This window comes from Triticum aestivum, chromosome 4B, assembly GCF_018294505.1.
Source record: "Triticum aestivum cultivar Chinese Spring chromosome 4B, IWGSC CS RefSeq v2.1, whole genome shotgun sequence".
NCBI lineage: Eukaryota > Viridiplantae > Streptophyta > Magnoliopsida > Poales > Poaceae > Triticum > Triticum aestivum.
In genome coordinates, this window is record NC_057804.1 from 527,300,230 (window position 1) to 527,324,845 (window position 24,616).

The following is a 24,616-nucleotide window of genomic DNA, read 5'->3' on the forward strand; positions in this document are numbered from 1 at the left end:
AGTTATGTGCACAAAAGAGGAGAATGATTCGATGTGGCGTTAGGATTGAGGGTAATTAACTACGTATGGAGACATAGAGACCTTGAACGTGCATGTGTGAGAGGTATACATGTATACGTGGGATGTGTGTGTGTGTGCGCGCGCATGATCGAGATAAAAGAAAGAAGACATAAGTCCTCAGAGCAACGACATGGGAGAGAAGGATCGATATGACAATATGCTTGCATGTGAGAATGCAGGGAAGAAGGCCCGACAATTGAGCATGTGTTTTTGTCTTTAAGAGATAGTGGCGTGGGCTGGAGCATGCATCTATGGCGAGCAGAGGGGGTGAGGCGCAACGATTGTGCAAAAGAGATCAACCTATAAATACATCTGTATGGATAGACATATATAGTGTGGGTGATAGGAAGCAAGACTCCGTGCGAGAAAGAAATGTTGACGGAGAAACTACAGATAGATACAGAGATGGAGATGCTAGCTAGAGAGACATCCGTTAGTTTGGGTGTCGAAGATGACCGTTAGGTGGTTCAAAGGGTGAAGTTATATATGTGTGTGAGAGGGCACTTGACTGCATGTAGAGAGAAACATATGTAGTGTGCGTGATAGGAATCAAGAGTGAGGGCGAGAAAGAAGGTTGATGGAGAAATAGATAAATAGAAAGATAAAGATGCTAGCTAGTGTGCGCTAGAGATAGGAGTCGAGTGGGTGTGAGAGAGATAGAGAGAGGGTGCATGTGAGTCACATACAAACAAATATCAGAGAGAAATGAGATACAGAGAGACAGAATTTTGTGTCTGCGAGAGAGAAAGATATTTCACAACGAGAGTGATAGCTAGAGAGACATATGAGGGAACGCAAGATATCTCTAGGGAGAGAGGGTGTGTTTGAGCGACATACATGAGAACAATGGAGAAATATGAGACCCTGGGAGACAGAGTTTGTGTTTGTGTGTGAGAAAGAGATATTGAAGAGGAAGAATCGTAGGTTCTCATATCTAAGGAGCGAAAGACATCTCTGTATGTTGGGTGTGCGAGTGGCACACATGGGAATAGTTGAGAGAAATGAGACCCTGGGAGACAAAGTTTTGTGTTTGTCTGAGAGAAAGAGATTCCACATGGAGAATCATAGCAAGAGACACATAGCAGGGAGCGAGATATACTTAGAGAGAGATAGAGTGATGAAGGTCGATGGAGAGAGTACCGTCAGTGTGTTACGAAGATAAAAGATTATTGTTGACATACAGGTAGCACGAGAGATGCCTGAGAGACGATGAATGCGTATAGGTCCAGAGAGATAGTCCTATATAAGCATGAGTGATAGCTATATGAGACGAATATCTGGATTAAAGGGGATTCAAATATTTAAACTGGAGATCACGACATCGATAAGATCATAACGCAAATTGGTGTATCAAACATGCATATTCATTTGAATTTGGGCACACGTGTAATGTTATATAGTTTATCAATATTGCTGATCCATAGATTCTTCAATTACAAACAATGCATGGTTTATATGCAATTAATGTCTAAACGGGATTACACTATATGTTGCGTGTGTGAAACACATTATACATGTTTGAGAAGTTAAAAAAAAACCCCGCATGAAACACACATTAATTGGAGACAGTTAGCGAGGAATGCATACATTGGATTTCAACATAAAGTGGTTTCAAATATTTGAAAATCCAAATTGATGGATACAACCTTATGAATCTGAAATCATGCCATTTGTAAACCATATTTATGTATAAATGGTGTTGTGCTTTTGAAAGTATATATATAAAAAATGATGTATATATAATGTAATTCCAATTGAAAATGGATCCCGCCCGAAAAAAATAGTAGAATACAAACGGGATTCAAATTGAGTTGGCACGGTAAACGTGCACTGTGCAAAATTTGAACGAAGCGGGGAAAGTCGCAGTAACCGCCCGAAACCAAAATCAGCGAGATGGAAATCACTACTGCCTATCCCTACCGCGCAAAGCCTATCTGCTGGATTTCTATAGGTTTTGATAGGGGTAGGTTTGTAATTTCACCCAAACGTGACGTAACCGCCTCTCACACGGATTCATACATGGCGGGCACCAAAACACAGTGTGCCCTCGGCCGAAATCGACTCCCTCCCCGATTCATATTCATACACGATGGGCGCCAAAAACAAACTCTCGTCGGCAAATATTTGGTGTATGCGAGATTACCGTCCTATCCCCAACTGACTAATGTTGCTGTGATGTAGTAGAAATTTGAAACGGGGGCTAAGTTTGTAAATTTCCTCGCATTTGAGACAAGCGCGCCCTGAATACATGGTTCCCCCCTTCCTCTCTACCTCCCTTTTCCTCATTCGTACTCCATGGGCGCCAAAACACCCTCTCCACCCCACCCTCCTCCGTCCGCCGCTGTCCGGCACCCCATCCACCACCGTCCTCCTCCACCATGCCGGAGCTGATACCCTGATGCCGCCGTCCATTACAAGAGATCGACCTCTCTCATCCATGCCGTCGGACTGGGATCCTTGCATCCCGTCCTCTCGCTTCATCCCCGCCGTCGTCCACCTTGCCGGCACCGCTCCTACGACCGTCTCGTCCACCGCACCCTGCTGCCATCGTCTACCCTCCTAGATCTGCTTCCATGCCGCCGACAACCATCGCTACCGCAGCACCGTCAAATTCTCACCAGATGCATACACGGCACCGCACCAGAGGCGGTACTCTTTCGTATCTGCTCAACTTATTTGTCGTAGCAAGAAAATAGATCGTAACTGCTTTACTCTGATTTCTTGTCTTGGTTGCGAAGTTACCTTTGTCTGGTTTGCACCTTCAGATCTGCCATGGCACGCTCAACACTATACTCCCAATGCTTGTGGTTTTCCCCTTTTATATTCCACACTAGTTAAATCACAGTAGACTAAATTTCAAAATTGGGTAGCTCGCCGGAGTTCGCCGGTGCGATCCAAGGGGCTCGGGTGGTTGTGGGGCCTCGCCGAACAAAGAAAACTCGACACGGGTGGGGGGTGGGGGTGGCGGAGGAACACAGGCGGTGGGGGCCGGTGGTCCGGCCGGTGGCCCGTGCGGTGTTCTGTATGGGAAGAATCAGAGACGAGGAAGAAGAAGGGTTAGCAGACGTAGGATCTTGATCCAACCGCCTGAAATGGTCGAGAGACAGCTGGGAGTTGCATTCTTAATGCGCTCTGGTTCATCATGTGTGGGCACTGCACAACCAACAATTTATTATCCAAAATCTGCTTGCTCTTCTTTACCATGTTCGATAGTGCTGGCCTGTACGTGATCGATAGGCTTTCAATTACTAGCGGTAATACAACACCGTATTTTCAAGCCAGTTCCACTTTCCCGATTTATATATCATGGTTATGGTGTACCCCTGTTATGTACACTATGATCTGCCTAGTTGCTGTGTGCTCTTGTTATCATGGTTTGGCAATAAACTATCTATACAGTATATTATGAACCTATCATCTGCCAGCTATCCTTACTTCTGGAGCTTATTTTTTTGTGTACTTGTGCCAGATTATATAAATGCACGCACGATATTACAGCACACATGAGCTCTGTCATCAGAATCCAGTGATAGCACATAAGTGTTTACAGGGGCGCCCCTATATTAGAATATCATCTGCATTACAAAGATAATCTCACAACTATTTATGTTTTCATGGTTCTCAGATATTATACGCAATTACAGTGAATATCAGAATCTGCACATCAGAAGAATATTGTGGAACAGAGCAATGACTTACAAAATTGGCACCAAGGCATTGAGTGCCATTCTGGAAGCAATCGTACGCTCCTCACCTGTTGATTCTTGTTCAGAATATCATTCTAATGACTATTCTAACCTCGAGGAGTCAAAGGCAGATGGCCTGTCCTGTTCAACCATCAAGGTGCCTGTTCTAATTTGGCAAGGTTTTATTGATTGCACGTATCTTGCATATGTTATCTTGCATTTCTTCTACTTTGTTGCACCACCATCTGCTTAGTTTACTCATCATATAACTCGAGATGCCATGCCCATCCATTATCAATACATATTCCATCTGTCGTCATACCATGTTTTTCCACTCAAATGTTGTTCTTGTGCATCAGACATCAAAAAGGAAGAGGGTGATTGCTGAACCTGAAGGAGCACCAGCAAAGTCCTTGAAAAACATGGTGGTGCCGGAGAAATCAGACAGCGCCCCACTTATATTGGCTGTACAACCAGTGACACAAAACATAGGACCGACTCCAGCAGACTGTACCCATACTTCACTGGCCACACCACTAGCCCCACCACACAGGACCTGCACTCCAGCAAAAGGTATACCGATTTTATTTGCCATAGCACCAGCCGTACCACAGAAAAATCCCACTCTAGCAAAAAGTACAGCAAGTCCACCGGCCGAAGACCTATCCCAACTGCAGAGACGGCCAATTCCTACAGATTGGAACCCCATTCCATTTATTCCCAGTTTAAAAGACAATGCTTTCAATGTTGTTAGGGACTACGTGCATATATTCCCATCATGGGAAGATTATAGTGAAGACAAACACCATTTTCACATCTTCCTGTCCAACTTACGTGTAAGTGCTATTATTCATGGTTATTATTTTCCTATTTTCTGCTGATCGAACACATCAATGATTTACATTACATTGTTGTAACTAGGTGAGGGTCAATCTGGATAGTCATGACGAGCAAAGCTTGCTTGTGCTTTTCAAGGAAGCATTGCAGCAGTATCGGTATTACCTGAGGAAATCACACTTTGATGGCAAGTCTATAAACAAATTTCCGGTGAAGTCTCCTGTGCTAAATTTAGAAGACATTGAATGGAAAAACCTTGTTATGCACTGGTCTTGTTCCCAGGATGAGGTACTGTCTATGAAATCACATGACAATTTGAACTTCTACTTTTCCGCATGTGCCTTACAGATCTTTTTTGCAGGAAATCAGCTCGAAGAAGAATTCTGGTTTGAAAAGAATGACCGGATATCGCAAATATGCTGCCCGCTGCTTTGCTCTTGTTAGTACCTGTTGTCCTGTTTCACTGTACTTGCATACATACCTGGTTCATTATGTGACAGCAGTATGCATGATAGCTTGCTTATCAATTGTTCGCTCCAAATTATCTGATCTGTATGAATGGTTACATTTGTGTAGAATATATCCAATGCCAATGATTTTTTAGCTCTGCATTGTTCTTGTAAGTACATATTGTCCTTTATAAGTGTACTTATATTGACAGGTAGTTGTTCATGTACCATCACTCTGCAGCTTATTTTCCTTTGCCCTCCATTTTCTACACATCAGATTTATATTTACTCTTACCATAAGGTTGGTACTGAAGAAGTTTAGCTGTGCATTGCTCTTGGCTGTGCCTTTTGCCTGTATCGCTGCACATACATTTATAGCTACTTGGTTATGTAGCATCACTCTTCATCTTATCTTAAATATTCTCCATTTTTTCGTATATTATCACATCTATATTTACTCTTAACAAAATGTAGAATAAAGGCAATGCTTATGAAGAACATTCTATGCTAAACTTCTTGAATTGCCCCCCCATCAGCATGGACAAGGGCTTTATAGAGCCTGTCTTCACCAGTAATGTAAGTTTGTCCTTTTCAAGCCTTCAAACTTTGTTGTGTATATTTGGTTAGGCATGACTACAACATCTGTTTATTTTTGGTGTTTGCATCAAATTGCATGTTTAAAGTTTATTATGTAGTTCATAAACAAAAGTTTTTCCTTCTCAATTTAAGTTTTCAGTTGTACAACCAAGTTCCTTCTTCATACCATGTAAATTAAACTATATAGAGCAAGTGATCTTCTTTTGCACTGCATGTATGCTTCTGTTCTTCATCCGTAATCCAGTGGTGTGGTGAACCTACCCACTACATCACAATGTCATATTCTGCAATGTCTTAACTATGAACAATGTAATATCATTCTACTATTATTTAAACCGCCTCTTTATTTGCCAATCTGAAATGGGATAAATTGACAGCACAGTAACCATTGATACTTATGAGTTCTTGATCTGTAATCCAGTGGTGTCGTGAAGCTGCCAACTCCTTCACAATGTCAATTCCTGCCATGTATTGACCTGAACAATACCATATTGTGTTAATGCAATTTTAAACTGTGTCACTTTATTCGTCAGTAAGAAATGTGATGAATTGTCAGCACTAATACTTTTATGTGCAAAACCTGTCATCTGTCTGCTTGTTTATCTTTCAGAGTGAGGAAGATATAAGTGTTGAACAAGCGCAGTCTCATCATCATGCTCAGCTGCTTGCGCTGCAGCTCCCCAGCAGGGTAACCTTTCTTGAACTCTATTGAAGTGTTGTCGATTTTGTATATTATTTTGTCGGCGTGTTTATTTGCACTGGTGGCGATCTTTGATGCCCAGTCTATGTAATCTGCTGTCTGCTTGTGCTTTATTATCATAGCGGCGAACTTTGATGCCCAGTGGATGTAATATGTCATAATTTCTTTATTGTATAGTCTAGGTTTTTTCTTATTCATGATGCTGCAGTTATTTTACTGTATATATATCCTGTCTTCGCAGTAAACCAGCCAAACCGTAAAATTACGGTACATAATCGGGCCGTCATGCAATCACGATGTATGATCCGCATCATGGGCCCCGTCAAACTAGCCCACTAGTAGATTCGGGCCTTTAATAGGCCGAGTAACCCCTGGCCCTCTTTTCGCAAGAAAACTCAATGGGCTTTTAGGAGGCTGAGAAGTAGGCTGGGCCTGAAACGTGCTGAATAGCTCACGGGCCGGCGACAGCCCGAAATGGACCCCGGCCCATGATTGTGCGAATCAATTCACGGGCTTTTAACAGGCCAAAGTTGTCTCAGTCCTTGTTTGGCCCAACTAGATATCGGCTGCGAGCAGGCCGGATGCAAACCGGGCCGTAGTTAGGCCCAACTATATGACGGGCTTTTAACAGGCCGAAATTAATATAGTGCCGAAATGTTAAATGGGCCCTTAATAGGACGAAACTAATATCATGCCAAATTACTAAATGGGCCTTTAGCAAGTGGGCCCAAAAGCATAGCGTCCAGTCAACGGGCCAAATCTGATATGGGCCATAATTGAGCCCAAAGCCTCTTAAAGGGCCGGACCTGATCTGGGCCGTGATTTGGCCCAGAAAGTGGGAGGCTTTTAACGGGCCGTTTCTTATATGGGCCATTATTAGGCCCAAACGTGGCAGACCATTAATGGACCGAATCAATTATGGGCCGGCATTTGGCCCAAAACATGGCAGCCGGTTAATGGGCCGGCCTACTAGGGTCCTCAAAATCTTGTGGGCCTACAGCTGGGCCGGCCCATTAATGTTGGCAAAATCTCGTGGGCCTTTAGCTGGGCCGGCCCATTATGATCCGCAAGAATTTTGTGGGCCTTTACCTGGGCCGGCCCATTATGGCACACAAAAATCTTGTGGGCCTTTACCTGGGCCGGCCTATTATGGCCCGCGAAATCTTGTGGGCCTTTAGCTGGGCCAGCCAATTATAGTCCGCAAAATCTCGTGGGCCTTTAACTGGGCCGGCCCATTATGGGCCGCAAAATCTTGTGGCCCTTTAGTTGGGCCGGCCCATTTAAACTTGATTGGCCGTGCCACGTGTCGACGTATCATAGGCGCCTTCTGTCCAATGAGTGGATGACATCTGTCCCAACGATGAGCCGACACGTGTTTCCTCCAGCCAATGATGATTTTACACATGGAAAATCCCCATTGGTCGGGGCTGTTAATGGGTTATCGGATCCAAAACCCGACCCGATAGCTTAACAGCGTTCCGTTACGGTGGATGCCACGTGTCGGTCACCCTTGACGAAAGCACTTTTGTGACGCGCGATTTATCGTCATGGAAGTGGACACTTCCGTGATGATAATTTTTGTAATGTCATCGAACACTTCTACGACAGCACAAGTATGATTATCTTGATTCTGTCGTAAATTTGTCATGGATGTACATGCATGACAAAAAACGCGACCTACTATGACAAACACGTATCATCACGGAAGTGTATTTTTTTTGTAGTGTGAATGATATCGCAGGGTAGCACCGCCTTGGCGCTGTACACCATAAAAAATGGTGTGTATCTGGTGGTGCGATTTGGCGTGGTCCGCAGCCCCCATAGTATGGAGTCGAGCTCCTCGACCCAGTGCATATTTGATTCCTTCAAGGATCGCACTAGTCTGGGTTTGATGCCGCTCATAATAAGACCATTTGCTCGTTCGACTTGACCGTTTGTTTGGGGATGATAGACAGAGGCATAATCGAGCTTAATGCCCATGTTGCCGCACCAAGTTTTCACCTCGCCGACTGTGAAGTTGGAGCCGTTATCAGTGATGATGCTGTGGGGGACACCATAATGGTGTACAACCCCGGATATGAAGTCTATCACTGGTCCGAATTCAGTCGTTTTTACTGGTTTGGCCTCTATCCATTTGGTGAATTTATCTACCATGACCAACAAGTATTTTTTCTTACGGCTTCCTCCTTTAAGGGGTCCAACCACATCGAGCCCCCAGACCGCAAAGGGCCAAGTTATGGGGATTGTTTGGAGAGCGGTAGGTGGCATATGGCTTTGATTTGCAAAAAGCTGGCAACCGACGCAGTGTTGGACGAGGTCCTGTGCGTCTGCTCGGGCTGTCGGCCAGTAGAAACCTGTACGGAAGGCCTTGCTTACAAGGGCCCGACCTGCGGCGTGATGGCCGTCGGGTCCATCATGAATTTTGGCCAGTAGCTGTCGTCCTTCCTCTTCAGAGATGCACCTCTGGAGCACTCCGATCGTGCTTTTTTATAAAGCTCTCCCTCATGAACCTTGTAGGATTTAGAGCGCCGCACAATGCAACACGCCTCATTTTGGTCCTCAGGGAGTTCTTGCCTATTTAGGTAGGCTAAGAAGGGTTCTGTCCACGAGGCAATGACAGCAATAATCACATGGGCCGAAGGTGTTATTTCGGTGGCGGAGCCTTCGATTATGTCAGATAGTTCGGGATCTGGGCTTGTGTTCGGATCCGGACTGGTATTGCTGGTCTCCCCTTCCCACACCACGGATGGCTTGAACAACCTCAAAGAAGATATTAGGTGGGACGGGGTCGCGCTTAGCGCCAATGCGGGCGAGGATATCCGCCGCTTGATTGTTTTCGTGGACCACATGGTGGAATTCGAGCCCCCCGAACCGAGCTGACATTTTGAGGACGGCATTACGGTAAGCCGCCATTTTTGGGTCCTTGGCGTCAAAGTCTCCATTTATTTGAGATATTGCGAGGTTTAAATCCCCACGCACTTCAGGCGTTGAATGCCCATGGAGACTGCCATCCGAAGACCATCCAGCGGAGCCTCATATTCAGCTGCGTTGTTGGAGTCTGTGTATAATATTTGGAGTAAGTATTGGACTGTATTTCTGGTGGGGGATGTCAGGACGACGCCTGCCCCCAGGCCAGCCAGCATCTTAGAGCCGTCAAAGTGCATGATCCAATTGGAGTACGCGCCGTACTCTTTAGGGAGTTCGGCTTCTGTCCATTCAGCGACGAAGTTAGCCAGTACTTGCGGCTTAATGGCTCGCCGTGGTTTGTATGTTATGTCGAATGGGAGGAGCTCGATAGCCCATTTAGCAATCCTTCCCATGGCATCGCGGTTGTTTATTATATCATTGAGTGGTACTTCATAGGCCACCATGATTGAACACTCTTGAAAGTAGTGTCATAGTTTCTGGGATGCCATGAAGACCGCGTATGCTATCTTTTGATACTGTGGGTACCGTGATTTGCATGGAGTGAGGACAGTGGATACGTAGTATACTGGTTTTTGAAGCGGGAACTTATGTCCGTCCGTCTCTCGTTCGATGACTAGCACTGCGCTTACAACCTGGTGTGTTGTAGCTATATATAACAGCATGGGTTCGCTGATATTTGGTGCGGCCAGGATTGGATTGCTGGCCAAGAGGGCCTTATTTCTTCCAATCCGGCCATGGCCGCATCCGTCCACTCGAAGTGTTCGGTGCGTCGAAGAAGGCGATAAAGAGGTAGAGCTTTTTCTCCCAATCGAGAGATAAAGCGGCTTAGGGCAGCCACGCATCTAGTTAATTTCTGGATTTGCTTGAGGTCTGTTGGGGTAGCCAACTGTGACAGAGCTCGGATTTTAGCTGGATTTGCTTCAATTCCTTTATTGGAAACGATGAAGCCCAACAGCTTTCCGACAGGCCTGCCGAAAACGCATTTTCCGGATTGAGCTTGATGTCATATGTTCGGAGATTGTCGAACGTAAACCTCAAGTCATCTATTAAAGATTCGACGTGTCTGGTTTTGATGACCACGTCGTCTACGTATGCCTCCACTATTTTGCCGATTTGTTTTTTCAGGCATGTCTGAATCACGCGTTGATAGGTTGCACCGGCATTTTTGAGCTCAAAAGGCATGGTATTAAAACAGAATGGCCCGTATGGTGTGATGAATGCCATTGTGGCTTGATCAGACTCTGCCATCTTGATTTCATGGTATCCGGAGTATGCGTCGAGGAAGCACAATGTGTCGTGTCCTACGGTAGCGTCGATGATTTGATCGATGCGGGGGAGGGGATCCTTGGGGCATGCTTTATTGAGGTCCTTGAAATTGACACATAGGCGCCAGGATTTGTCCTTCTTTGGTACCATCATGAGGTTTGCTAGCCAGTCCGGATGTTTTTTTTCTCTCTGATGAATCCGGCCTTGAGTAACTTGGCTAGCTCTTCTCCCATGGCTTGTCGCTTAGGTTATGAGAAGCGCCGAAGAGTCTGCTTGACCGGCTTGTATCCCTTCAGTATGTTTAGGCTGTCTTCGGCCAGCCTGCTTGGGATACCTGACATGTCTGAAGGATGCCAGGCGAAGATATCCCAGTTCTCACGCAAGAACTCTCGCAGTGCGGCGTCTATTGTGGGGTGCAGCTGTGCTCCGATGGATGTCGTTTTTGTAGGGTCCGTTGGGTGGACCTGGAATTTGACTATTTCGTCCGCTGGTTTGAAAGAGGTGGATTTGGATCGTTTTTCGAGTATCACATCGTCCCTGTCCACCATGGAGCGCAGCGCAGTTAGTTCTTCAGCCGCGAGGGCTTCAGATATTGCCTCAAGGGCCAGTGTGGCGGTTTTATTTTCGACGCGGAGTGCTACGTCCGGATCACTAGCTAGAGTGATGATTCCATTGGGCCCGGGCATCTTGAGCTTCATGTACCCGTAATGGGGTATAGCTTGAAAGCTCGTGAATGCATCCCGCCCTAAAAGGGCGTGGTATCCCGTACTAAACGGGGCCACTTGGAATGTGATTTCTTCGGACCTATAATTCTCCGGCGTGCCGAATACAACATCTAGTGTGATTTTTCCTGCACATCGTGCCTCCCGACTAGGGATGATTCCCCTGAAGGTCGTGCTGCTTTGCTTAATGCGGCTCTTGTCTATTTCCATTTTGTTAAGAGTCTCCTCGTAGATGAGGTTTAATCCACTGCCGCCATCCATGAGCACTTTAGTAAGCCGGAAGCCTTCCACAATTGGACTAAGGACCAAAGCGGCTGGTGCTCGGACTGTTCGAAATTGAGGTTCGTCACTCGCATTGAAGGTTATGGCCGTGTCGTTCCATGGATTTATTGTTGCAACGTGGCAGACTTCAGCGAGGCTGCGGAGTGCTTGCTTGCGCCTATTATTTGAGGCGAAAGTCTCGAAGACTGTCAGTACTGATTGTTGTTTTCCATGGGATGGTGTTCTGCGGTATTGTTGATGAGGAGATCCTCACTGCTCTTGGTCACCTGCCGGAGTATCCAACATGCTCTAAGGCCGTGTGTTGGTATGGTATCCGATGTACCGTGAATTTTGCATGGCCCATTAAGCCATCCCTCCAATACAGTTCCACGCCCAGTAGTGGGCTTTGGTTTGTTTGTAATTGGATCAGGTGACTTGCGAGAGTGCACTCTTTTAGTTTGGACGAGGGGTTTAGTGAGAGCCGGAGGATCCTAGAATTTGTTTGGGTTTTCCAGGCGCTTTCCATCGCACATTACTTATGTACTATGGCCGCCAAGTCAACGAAGTGTACTATGTCACGGCGACTTATGGCGTTGAGGATTCCCCCGTGCAATTTTTGCAAAAGAATGAGATTGCGTCTTCCTCACGATAGTCCTTAACCTTGCTCATTACAAGGAGGAATCTGGCCCAGAAGTGATGTACTGTTTCTTGGGGCTCTTGTCTAATGTGGGAAAGATCACTTGTATCTGGGTGGGTGGGTAGATTTAAGTCCAAACCTTGACCCGATCTAAGATCCAAGGGGAGAGGAGCTTCCGAGCTTGGCAGCTCGGGCTCCGGGATGTTGCCCAATTTTTCTGGCCTGCTGTCCGATTCTAGGTTCGAAGCTTGGGCCATGTCCTCCCGTAGATGGGTATCCAGCTCAGAGAGCTCGGGAATCCGGACATAGTTCGTCCTCAAAATAGAGAAAGAATCGATGTATTGCTCCTCCACCACCGCTATCTGATGGGTGATCGGCAGAGAGTTAATCTCCCTTTGGTCGGGTTTAATCCCGATTTGATCATAGTCCGTAGTGACTCCCAGAGCGGTGATGCGATCCAAGAGCTCATTCAGGGAGGAGAGCTCCATTGAATCCATCTGTTCGGTGAGTTCCGAGCTGATGTGGAGGCTGTTTTTGATGACCTGAGAGGTCATCGTCGGCGTGATGGCCGAACGGGCGGTCATGACGAAGCTCCCTAGTCGGAGAGTTTGTCCTAAAGCCAGGGCTCCTCCAGAGGTGATGTGGTCCTTGATAACAATGCGAGCCATCAAGCCTTATCGTGACGACACAATGGAACTCTCAATGAAAGCACCAATGTTGGTGTCAAAACCGGCGGATCTCGGGTAGGGGGTCCCGAACTGTGCGTCTAAGGCTAATGGTAACAGGAGGTGGGGGACCCAATGTTTACCCAGGTTCGGGCCCTCTCGATGGAGGTAATACCCTACTTCCTGCTTGATTGATCTTGATGATATGAGTATTACTAGAGCTGATCTACCATGAGATCGTAGAGGGTAAACCCTAGAAGCTAGCCTATGATTATGATTGTTGTTATACTACGGACTAAACCATCCGGTTTATATAGACACCGGAGGGGGCTAGGGTTACACACAGTCGGTTATAGAGAAGGAGATCTACATATCCGAACTGCCAAGCTTGACTTCCACGCAAAGGAGAGTCCCACCCAGACACGGGACGAAGTCTTCAATCTTGTATCTTCATAGTCCAGCAGTCTGGCCAAAGTATATAGTCCGGCTGTCCGAGGACCCCCTAATCCAGGACTCCCTCAGTCAACGGTTGGCGTCCCTTGGGCTATAAATGGGGAGGGGCAAAAGCCCCCGTTGCACATATCCTCTTGCTCCGCCTGCTTCTTCTCCCTCCTCTCTCCTGTTTCTTGCAGCGTCCCATGGTGCCCGTGAAGAGGTTCTCGGCCGTGGAGAAGGGGAAGGCTCACCAGGAAGGGCTTGTCTCTTCTCCGCCCAAGCACGGCCGCGGTCATCCTTGCAAGCATCCCGCGACCTCCGTCGTGGCTTGTCGTGGGTGCGGTGGTGGCCCTTCACATGGTGGTGGTCGCCCATGTTGAGGCAGCCTAGTTTGTGCAGGAATGCATGCCGTGGATGCGCGGCCTCCCCGACCGCGCTTCCATTCGGCAGAGGTGCTGCCGGAGTTCGTTGTGTGGTCGGACAACCCGGCCGGCAACTGGCTCTAGCTCCCTTGCTTCTTCGCCGATGAACTGTCGGCCGCTAGTCCCGGCGGGCTCTGGTTGCAGGCGGACGGCTGCTGCAGAAGGGCCTCCTGGGTCGCGGTGGAGATCTCCGTCGCTGGAAATGTGGCCCTGGCTCGGGGCTGGCAGACGTTTGCCCGTGTGTGTGGCCTGGGCAGGCGATGCACCCTCCACTTCAAGTACGACGGCGACGCGACTCTCTACGTGAGGGTGTTCGGAGAAGATGGCTGTCATGTTGGGTGCAGCCCTGAAGGCGATGATGGCGACGAGGTGCTCGGCCTTGGGGACGGCTGTGACGAGGGCAAATGCGAACCCGTTCCTGATACCGTGGCTCGTCGAGCTTCAGCGGATCCTCCTCCAGCGACCGCTCCTCCAGCGGTGGCGCAATCAACCACCAGGCCGTCGCGCCCGCTTCAAGGGTGGTAGCGGGTCGTCCCATCGCCGCGCCCCAGTGAAGCACGAGGAGGAGTCTGATTGTGCTTGGGAGGACGATGTAGATCCCTCCTCGCAAGCTGTTGCAAGGCACGTGTTGTTTTTATTTTGTTTTCCTCCGTTTCCTGCACCGAGAGAGAAAAGTATGGAGCCTCGCAGGGCGTGCAACAGACTATGATCCCCTAACTATCGTACTACATTTATTGTCCCTGTGCTATGTTATGGTGTCGTTGTTATGTGCCTGTGCGTAGGAACAACTTAGCTCGGGACGTTTGCGGTAGCTTCCGCCTCGCGAGGTGCCTGCTCAAGGCCTCGCCGGGCACCTTAAGAGCTGCAAAAATCTGTTGGGAGAATCATTTCCAAACCTTGGTCGCGTGGGTTGCCGGCTATGGCCCAATACTTTGTGTTGCAATGCCCGATGGGCATGGACTGGGAGGGGTGCTCCCACTGTGAACTCGAACGAGAGAGCCTTGCGAAAAACAGGAGAGGAAGGGCTCACGAGGGAGCCCGCGCAGCCCCCTCGCGATGTTTGAGAGAGAGAGGGAGCCAGACAAAAGCCAAAAACAGAGAACAGGGGCAGAAGACGGCAAATAACACTAGAAGCAACTTCAATAAAGTTTCAAACAAGGGAGAAAAAGCCAACTGCGGAAAGCAAATGAAAAGCCGCATCCGGCACCTAGTCTAGTCTTCGACGTCTTCTCACCAGCGCGGAGCTAAGTGCTGCCACTGGGCATGGGTGAGAGCCCCCGAGGCCCGAGGGCGGCACTCCGGAGATTCCGGGGCGTGTACAGTCCCAACTCACTATTACGTGAGAGTGTCACAGGCGGCGAGCTTCACAGGCACTGGGCCTTCTTCACAAGCACTAGGCCTTTCTTCGGGCAGCGAGCTTCATAGGCACGGACCTTCTTCATAGGCACCGGGCCTTTCTTCGGGCGGCGAGCTTCATAGGCACTAGGCCTTTCTTCAAGGGTAGAACTTCTAGAGGTGCTGAATGTTCCAGGCGTTTGGGACGGGCACCCCTTCCTAAGTCTTAAGGCGCGCGGAGCCAGGCCTGGGAACACGGACAACCTTGAACGGGCCCTCCGACATGGGCGAGAGCTTATTCAGCCATTCCGTGGAGAGCACCCGCCTGAGTACGAGGTCACATACCTCGAGAGTCCTAGGGCAAATGTTGCGGCAATGATACCGCCGCAGCGCCTGCTGGTATCTTGCTGCTCGTAGCATAGCATCACGGCGGCGTTCCTCCCCTAGCACGAGGTCCATCCCCCGCATGGCGTCCTGCTGCACCTCGTCAAAGGCTAGGACCCGCGCGGAGTGACTCCCGACCTCGTGAGGGAGAACCACTTATGCTCCATAGACGAGGAAGAACGGGGTCTCGCCAGTTGGCTTAGTGGCAGTAGTGCGGATGGACCACAACACGGACTGGAGCTCATCGTACCAGCCCCTGCCATTGGCCTTTAGCTTCTTCTTGAAGGTCCTGGTCTTGAGGCCCCTCAGGACCTCAGCGTTGGCGCGTTCGGCTTGGCCGTTACTCTGGGTGTGCACCACCGAAGCGTAGCATATCTCCATTCCAAGGTTAGCACAATATGTTTTGAAGAGATTGCTGGTGAGATGCGAATCGTTGTTGGTGATGATGCGGGTTGGGACCCCAAACTGTCTTACAAGGCCCTTGATGAACTTGACTGCAGAACCGGCTGGGATGGTGCGGACGGCTTCCACCTCCACCCACTTGGTGAACTTGTCGATGGCGACGCAGAGGTAGCGGTAGCCCCCAAGCACTCGAGGAAACGGGCCCAAGATATCTAGCCCCCAGACACGAGAGCGGGATGGTCTGCAGGCCCTGAGCCGGCTGATGGATCTGCTTGGCATGGAATTGCAGGCTTTGCAGGACTTCACCATCTCGATCGCGTCGCTGAGTGCTGCAGGCCAGTAGAACCCGCTGCGAAACGCCATGCCGACGAGAGTCCGTGGTGATGAGTGGTGTCCACAATCTCCACCGTGTATGTCAGCCAGTAATTCCTTCCCCTGTTCCTTGCAGATGCAACGTAGGGAAATGTCATTTGGCCGCTTCCGGTAGAGCTCACCATCTTGGATGCAGTAGGCCGTGGCCTGCCAGGCCACGCGTTCCATGTCCTCCTCTTTCTCTGGTAGTGTCCCTTGCATCAGGTAGTCCTTGAATTCTGTGGTCCAGCATCCCTCCTAAGGCTCTAGCGCCAAGAGTAAGCATGCTCCCGAGGTCGGGCCACAGGCCAGGGCTCCTATGGCAGGTGGCTGAGGGAGTTCCTCCCGAGGCTGTGCTGTGCTTGAAAGTGACAGTGTCGCCGATGGCTTGAAGAGCCATTCCTTGAAAATGCCAAGCTCCTGAGGCAGCTGCCTGGATGCCCTCCTGGCGATGTCATCAGCCTCTTGGTTGGTGTCGCGGGGCACATGCTGCAACTCCAGCCCCCAAAACAGCTTTTCCATCCTGGGCACCTCCGCAAGATTCGCTTCCATGTGCTCGTCCTTCGGCTCGTACACCTTGTTGGAGAAGTTGATGAGGAGCTGTGAGTCGCCCTTGATGATGAGGCGCTTCACCCCTAGTGCTGCTGCAGCTTTCAAGCCTGCTATGAGGCCCTCATATTCAGCTATGTTGTTGGAGACCTTCTTGCCCTGCTGAAAACAGAGTTGTACGGCGTAGCAGAGCTTGTCCTGAGTGGGGGATATAAGCACTGCGCCAGCCCCCATGCCATGCCGCGAGTATCGGTGTCAAAACCGGTGGATCTCAGGTAGAGGGTCCCGAACTGTGCGTCTAGGCTGATGGTAACAGGAGACAAGGGACACGATGTTTTTACCCAGGTTCGGGCCCTCTCGATGGAGGTAAAACCCTACTCCTGCTTGATTAATATTGATGATATGGGTAGTACAAGAGTAGATCTACCACGAGATCAAAGAGGCTAAACCCTAGAAGCTAGCCTATGGTATGATTGTTGTTCGTCCTACGGACTAAAACCCTCCGGTTTATATAGACACCGGAGAGGGTTAGGGTTACACAGAGTCGGTTACAATGGTAGGAGATCTACATATCCGTATCACCAAGCTTGCCTTCCACGCCAAGGATAGTCCCATCCGGACACGGGACGAAGTCTTCGATCTTGTATCTTCATAGTCCGGGAGTCCGGCCAACGGTGATAGTTCGGCTATCCGGACACCCCCTAATCCAGGACTCCCTCAGTAGCCCCTGAACCAGGCTTCAATGACGACGAGTCTGGTGCACATATTGTCTTCGGCATTGCAAGGCGGGTTCCTCCTCCGAATACTTCATAGAAGATTTTGAACACAAGGATAGTGTCCGGTTCTGCGAAATAAGTTCGACATACCACCATAGGGAGAATAATCTTTACACAAATTGAATCTGCTGACGTATTCTGCGGCATGACGTCACACCACGACCAAGCCTTTATTGGAATCGTTTTTACTGTCCCACCTCAGCGTGTTTAGCGAGGCGGTTTCCTTGGCACGTCTTATCAAAGCAGAGATCGCGTCCCCTTATTCCGGGATTCTCATTAATAAGGGTGTGGGTAACCTAGTCGTGCCCATTGGCACGCCTCCTCTATCGAAGGCGAGTCCCGAACGGTCACGGGGAGGGCTCTTGGTATTCAACCTCTTTATAACGAGACCAAGGCCTACTCCTTTCTTTCAATCTCAATCGAATCCGCCCCTCACCTCGAGTTCCGACACCCAAAGCTCTAGATTCAGGCGCTTTGGACCTCCGAGGATGTCTGGCTCCGACCTGCAAGGCCGGTGGATGCCTTCCTCCATCACGGAAGAAGACGTGCTAAAGCTGAGAGATGCCCGGTATCTAACCGGCGAAATGTTGCACAGGCTGCCTGCCCAAGGGCAGGTTATTCCCACTCCCAAGCCTGGTGAGAGCGTGGTGTTCGTGCCTCACTTCCTTCGGGGTTTAGGCTTCCCGACGGCCCCCTTCGTGAGGGGGCTCATGCTTTATTATGGGCTGGAATTTCATGACTTGGATCCGGAGTCCATCCTCCACATCTCATTGTTCATTGTCGTATGTGAAGCCTTCCTCCGCGTTACCCCTCACTTTGGGTTGTGGCTCAAAACCATCAAAGTGGAACCGAAGATGATCAAGGGGCAGCAGGCAGAGTGCGGAGGGGCTGTTATAAGCAAGAATGTTCACGCTCCATGGCCCGAGGGCTCTTTTCAAGAGGAGCTCAGTCTGTGGCAACAAGAGTGGTTTTATATCACAGCTCCCAGGGGCACCAAATGGGTGGCGCCACCTGCCTTTCACTCGGGTCCTTCACCGCGGCTGGCGTCATGGGTCAATAAAGGGCTCAACTGGGGGCCTTCCAAGGACGCGCCCTTGTTGCGGGGCCGTATTCGAGACTTCCTAGAGAGAGAGATTGATCTGGTCGTAGTAGCGTAGGTCATGCTAATTCGTCGCACCCTGCCCTACAAACGTCGCCCCTCTGCCTGTGGGAGTTCAATCCAGAGGGACCACGAGCTCTCCAACATTTTATGGGCGTAACGCCCGTGGAGATGTACCAACTGTTCTTCGGATCACGAGCAATGTGTCCGGATTTGACCGAGGATGCAGGTCTAAGCTGCAATCGCCCGGATACTCAAGTAAGTAGTCCTGTACCCGGACATGCTATCCGTATATCTATCATAAACTTGCCTTTAAAAGAGTTGTCCCTTGAACAGGAGTGGATAGCGAAAGCAAAACTGATCCGGTGTCTGGCCCCCTCCCTGAGACCATGTCGGCTCCTGTGTTAACCAGGATGCTAGAGGCTGCGCCTTTTGAAGAAGGCAAAGGGGGGAGCAAGGGAGCTACTGCCTCCGCGAAGGAGTTTATCAAGAAAGGAGGGATCGAGAATCCCTCCCTCCAAGGGGAGAAGAGGACTGCTTCTGAAGATCCGGAGACCAAGGCCTCGAAGCGGGGGAAGAAATCCTCGCCAGAGGGTCCTGCGCCGGGAGAGGCCCCGGCCGCACTATTTCCCCAAGGAGATCAGCCCTCCAGCGAGCCGTAAGTAAAGAGGGGCGTTTTCTTAAAATGAGAGACATCCCTGTTTTATTTCTGAAGATAACCGAAATTTTTCCTTGTAGTTCGGATCTCAGCCCTTCTCAGCAGAGCTCGTCTTCAGGGGATCTTGATCTGGAGATGATGGAGAGTGAAACGCCTCCGCCTGCCGTACCGTCATGTGAGGCGGACGACCCTGAGGTGTCGTCGTGGAGGGTTTCTCCGAATCCGGTGGGGCCCGAAGGCAGTCGTATGTCCCCTCAAAGCCCTCCACGTCCGGCCTTCGAAAAAGGCCATCGGACGAGTCCGGCACCGACTGGTGTACGGTCGGAGGAGCTGAAAGATCTGCTCGGGCGAGCATCTATCTCGGAAGATCATCGTGTGCTAATGGGTACGGTGATTAAAAGGATTTCATCCGCTGAAAGCGGATTGCATGACGCCGTCATAAGTTTACTGACGGGTTTTGAGGTACACAAAATGATGTACCTTCTGACAGTTTTGCATATAGAATGCGCCCTATATAGATAGTAGCCCCTGAGACTCGGTGCATTGTCAAAAATGACAGCGCACCGAGGATCATAATCCCAGGTATAATATGCGCTCTTCCTATGTAGGTGGCGAAGCGTCCAGTGGCAAGCCGGACTGATGAATTTGCCGAACTAAAGTGGCAACTTGATGTGGCGGATTCTGACATCGCGCTTGTCAATAAGAGGCTTGACGAGTCACAAGGTATGCAGCTTCTCCGCGGACACCCGGTAAGGTAGCTTAATGTCTGTGCCTTACAACATGTATGCTTGACACAGATGGTGCCGCTGCCATGGAGAACCTTCGGGGGAACTCGCCCGAGCCAAGGAGCAAGCCCGAAAAAGTGATGCGGCTGCCTTAAAAGCGGCCGAAGAGCTGAGAGCCGAACATGCTGCTCACTGCCAAAGCAAGAAAGAAATGGCCGAGATGGCCGTAAAGTTGAAAAGTGCTACCGACCGTTGCGAGCTTCTTGAAAAAGAAGGTCGAGCGGAACAAGAGGACCTGAAAAAGGCCGCTACTGAGGCCAAGGATGCTCGCTCTGCGATGAGAGCTATGAAAGAGGAGCTACGTCGGGTCAAAGATATTGCGGCTGGAAAGCCTTTTCTGCTGCGGAGGAAATTCATGGATCCCAAGTATGCTCAGTTGGGCTAGCTATGGGGTGCGGAGGATGCTTATCTGGACTTGGCGGCGAGTGCCGCAGACGCGGCCGAACACTTCTGAGGCCAAAAGGATCACGGAATGGAAGAGCTTTTTTGGTCACAGTTCCATAGTCCAGAGCGTCCGCTTCCATTGACCGATCATTTGGCCAAATGGGCGGAGCTGAATAGGTTGTCCGGACTTGCCATGAAGGATGTCGTGACTCATTTGTGGCCGAACAGGCCCGAGCCGAAGAGTTATGTTGGCTTGGTGCAGCAGTTCCTTGGTGCGGTGCCGCATATTGGTGCAATGAAGCGGTCAACATGCATAGAGGGTGTGCAGATGGCTCTTGCCCATGTCAAGACATACTGGGCGGAGATGAAGGCCACTAACGTTGCATCCCAGGATTCGGACAGAATCCGAGTACCCGCCGAGCACTATTTTGAGGAAGTCCTACAGGGCGCTCGTTTAATAGAGACGCAATGCTCGAAGGATATTATGTTCTAATGACATGTATGATTTGTGAAACAATGTTTCAATATAATATAAGGGATTTTTATACTTGTGCATTCAAGTATTAAAGTACCTCCTGTGCGGCCATTAATGTGTATGTGTATATAACCTGAAAGATGGCAGTCTTCGGCTTCAGCCCCCACGCACATAGTGCGGGGGTGTTTGCAAAAAAGGCGCATTTTCACACTTAATCCAACGTCTTGGTCCTGTAAAGGAGGTGATAGCGTAGAAAACTAGGCAACCGGACTATAATGCTTTATCACTTTCACTTAGCCATAGGAGTTCGATGGTAGGGCTACTATATAGCCCCTAGGGGCTCCGCGCTCTCCCGAATTCGGGGCGCGTATGTGCCTGACCGGGAAACGGTCCTTCATTAATGCGGAGGAATTCTAAACATTCCGGTGGGTCATCGAGTGGTTGACCAGTCTCACGCTATATCATGACAGTCAGTTTTCGGCTTTCTCTACTGAGGTGCTCACCAGGCCGAACCGGGGCACAATCGCAGTAGTTCTCCTGGTGCCGCATTAGCCGATAGAACGGAACGTAAGGCAGCAAAACACAGGAGCCGGGCAAACCCAACATTTCACCAAAGACATGATTTGGAGCTGATGCATATAAGGCCTAACTCGAGACGCCGAACACTCCCTAAGGTATTCAGTCTTTATGAAAATGGGCAGAACAATGCCCTAAGCCCCTGGTGTCCAGGTACGTGCAAAAAATTCTGACGCGGCCGATGCCAAAATGCCAGCCTCCTCCTCGGTTATAGCAAGAAACCGAGGGATATGTATCAACAAGAGACAGTAAAAAAGGTTTACGCAGGGTCTTAATCCGAAAAGAATCCTTGCAACGGGTCCCTACTGCACGTGTGCGCATGTGTCTCCGTTGTGCCGTATCCTGGACGGGTGTAGCACGGTGTTCATCTGTAAAAGAGAAGAACTTAGTTGAAGAATGATCGTGCGAAAAATGTACTATATATTAAATAAACGGAGTACAATTCAAAAAGCGAATAAAATTGAGCTTTATTGTCTCTTGTTGTACATGCATGCAGCCCCTTGTATGGGGGTGTGCGGCTAGTAGGCCTTCATATGTTTACGCCGGACTCGTGTAGCTGTGTCCGGGGTCCGAATGACCTGTTCAGGTGCTTGGTTTAGCGGAGCCGGATTAGTGTGTGACTGTCCAGGTAGTCTCACGTTCTTCCGTGCTCGAGTAACACTTGATATTTCCCTTTAATGAGATGATGCCGCGTGGACCGGGCATTTTAAGTGTAAGAGATGCATAATGCGGTATTGCGTTAATGCGGGTGAAAGCTTCACGTCCCAATAGTGCTTGATAGCTACTTTTGAATGGGGTGATATGGAGGGTTAACTTTTCGCGGTGGAAGTTGTCGGATGAACCGAACACAACTTCTAGCAGTAGGGAGCCCGTACAATGGGAATATAGGCCTGGCATTACCCCCTTGAAGGAGGTGTTGCTGTGGCGAATTTTGGTTGGGTCTATCCCTATTTTGCGGATTGTGTCCTGATATAGCAGGTTTAGATCACTACCGCGGTCCATTAGAACTTCTGTGAATTGGAGTCCGTCGATTATAGGATCTAATATCAGGGCAGTCCATCCTGCATTCCGAATACTTCCGAAGTAATCCTGATGATCAAAGGTGATTGGTTTTGACAACCAATGTCGGGACTCCGCTGGGATAGGCCATGCGACGCGTATTTCTATGGGCGCTGCTCTGATTTTCCCTTTTGTCACTTGAAGTGAGTTTACTGTTTTGACTTCTTGTGGGAAATTCTTTTGTTTTCCGGTGCTCTACTTGTGGGGTTCGTCATCGTCCTCGCTTGGTGTGTCGAGCCCCTTGTGTTCGGCATTGAGTTTGCCGAACTGCTTGAAGACCCAACAATCACGGTGGGTATGGTTTGCAGGCTTCCCGGGGGTACTGTGGATTTGGCATATATTGTCCAAGATTTTGTTTAAGTTGGATAGCTCGTGGCTGTTATCCTTGAGGGGCAGTTTTTTATGATTCTGCCGAGAGCTTTTGCATCCGGCCTTGACTGCCGTGCTCTTCGGGCTGTTTCCCCTTGTCCGGTGCTGGTCCTTGCTGCGTCGTGGTTTCCCGTTTCCATCTCTAACTTCAGATGTACTTGGGTCGCTGGTACTACATCTTGCCAGCCAACTATCCTCTCCCGCGCAAAAGCGGGTCATGAGGCTTGTTAGTGCGGCCATTGTTCTTGGCTTTTCCTGGCCAAGATGCCTGGCGAGCCATTCATCTTGGACGTTGTGTTTGAAAGCTGCTAAGGCTTTGGTGTCCAGACAGTCGACTATTTGGTTCTTTTTGGTGAGGAACCTGTTCCAGAATTTGCAGGCTGATTCTCCGGGTTGTTGAGTTATGTGACTTAAATCGTCTGCATCCGGAGGGCGGACATAAGTCCCTTGAAAATTTGCCCGAAAAGCATCCTCGAGCTCTTCCCAACTTCCAATGGTATTTCCAGGGAGGCTTTTAAGCCAGTGCCGTGCTGGCCCTTTGAGCTTGAGGGGTAAGTATTTTATGGCGTGGAGATCATCTCCTCTAGCCATGTGTATGTGGAGGATGTAATCCTCAATCCAGACTCCCGGGTCTGTTGTTCTGTCGTATGCCTCTATGTTTACGGGTTTAAATCCCGCTGGGAATTCGTGATCCAGCACCTCATTGGTGAAACATAGGGGGTGTGCGGCACCCCTATATTTGGGTGTGTCGTGATGTCCGGATATTTGGCGTGTTGCATTGCTTAGAAGAGCTTGCTTTCTTGGCCCGTAGATGGACCTAACTGGGCCATCCTTTTGATGTGAATCCTTACGCGGATCGCGTGCCGGCTTGTGTGCGGCGCCGCTTGCCGCTCTATGCTTGTCATGTGGTCGTCTATCCGACCGGGCGGCCTCTTTGTTCTTTGATTGCGGGGGCTCTAAGGCCTCCTCATTGAATTCGGGTAGTAGTTTGCGCTTCGGGTAGCTATTTGCTTGGCGACTGTCGCCGTATTTGTCTGCGGTGTTGAGTACTTTGCTCCATCTGATTCTGAGTGCATCTTCCTCTGTTTTGAGCTTCCGCTTCTGCTTTTTCAGGCTACACGCAGTGGCGACGAGCCTTTTGTGGAGGTTCTTCTACTCCAACAACTTGTCCGGTGTGAGATCGTCCGGACTGTTATTTTCCCCGGGGACGGGTTGTTTATCCAAGTTGTCCTGCTCGGACGATTGTTCAATGGTATGTTCGTCGTCCATCAGTTCGACCTGCTCTATGGCTGGGTCTGTATGGCCACCGTCTTTGTTGAGGCGGGACTTTGTGCGGCGCTTTCGTCGCCGTCTTGACTACTTTTCGAGGGATTTATCCTTTGTAGCGTCTCGTTGTTCCTCGTCGTCACTTCCTTTAGGTGTATCCACCATGTATACATCGTGAGATGGGGTGGCTGTCTAGTACCCTATAGGTGCTGGTTCGCGGTTATCTCCTACATCGTCGTCCATACTGTCGATGTCTTCGGAGTCGAAGTCGAGCATGTCGGTTAAATCATCAACAGTGGCTACAAAGTGGGTGGTGGGTGGGCGTTGAATTTCTTCGTCGTCCGTACCCCAACCTTCCTGACCATAGTCCGGCCAGGGCTCTCCTGATAAAGAGAGAGACTTTAGTGAATTCCAGATGTTGCCAAAGGGCTGAAAGATGTCCACGGCAGTGAACTCCATAACCGGCGCCCAATCGGATTTGAT